Below are 944 nucleotides of genomic sequence, written 5' to 3' on the forward strand. Positions count from 1 at the left end.
CCAACCCGTTCGGTCGCCCTAAAGCCAAATGACCAAAAAGACCAAATGTCCGTGGCCACAAACGGCTAGTGTGCCTCAAAACGATGTAGCGACCAATATCCTATTTAGGTCCTAGAGCTTACCTTACGTGAGCGGAATAAGCGTGGTGCCCTACACCACTCGCTTGCGCGTCAAACCGCTCACTTGCCATATATTACTGAAATGGGTAAAGAGGCTGTAAAGCCTTCTCCGTAGGCGGAAGATGGGCAACGTCAAAATTTAGAACCGGAGCATTGCGATCACCGTTCCGCTCCGGTACAGACCTGGCTCGAAACCGCATCCCAAATACCTCAGCCTCCTTACCTCTTCGCAATTTCCACATGGTCTTTGCGCAGTGACGATATCGTAACAAGTGAAGTTCATCTGAGGTGCGATTATTGCTAGTTGAACTGTCACTTGAAGATGAATCCCGTTCTGGTCGCCCCTCAACGTTCAGAATAGACGAAAATGTTCAAAAGATCGCGATGTCATCATGTTGAATATGAGACGCGTCGCGGTAAAGTTTATTCCACGTCTGTTTTCCGATGACCAGAGGGAGAACCATCTGAGAGTGTGCCAGGAATTGAAAGAACAGTCACAAACTGACACAAATTTTTTGACATAATTCGTATAAGGGGATGAATCTTGGATTTACCGTTATGACCCTGAAAGAAAACAGCAGTCCAGCCAGTGGAAGACAGCTTCATTGCCCAGATCAAAAAAAAGCATGGCAAGTGAAATCAAATGGGAAGTCCATGATGGTTGTTTTTTCAACATCAAAGGAGCAAAGGAGTTGAATTTGTTTCTCAGGACACCGCAGCGAACCAGCATTATTATCTGCAAGTGCTGAAGCGATTGCGTGAGGAAGCGAGAAAAATACAACTTGAATTGTGTCGATCGGGGACTGGCTGTTTCATCATGACAAC

At 46.2% G+C, this 944-nt stretch overlaps 1 non-coding gene across 1 annotated transcript; it reads left to right on the forward strand.

The window, feature by feature from the left end:
• Positions 1–362: 362 nt before the first annotated feature.
• LOC142320681 (U4 spliceosomal RNA) lies at positions 363–505 on the forward strand. The gene has a single exon (XR_012755469.1). It is a non-coding gene; the product is annotated as a U4 spliceosomal RNA (small nuclear RNA).
• Positions 506–944: the final 439 nt, after the last annotated feature.

Source organism: Lycorma delicatula, chromosome 2 (assembly GCF_047948215.1).
Source record: "Lycorma delicatula isolate Av1 chromosome 2, ASM4794821v1, whole genome shotgun sequence".
NCBI lineage: Eukaryota > Metazoa > Arthropoda > Insecta > Hemiptera > Fulgoridae > Lycorma > Lycorma delicatula.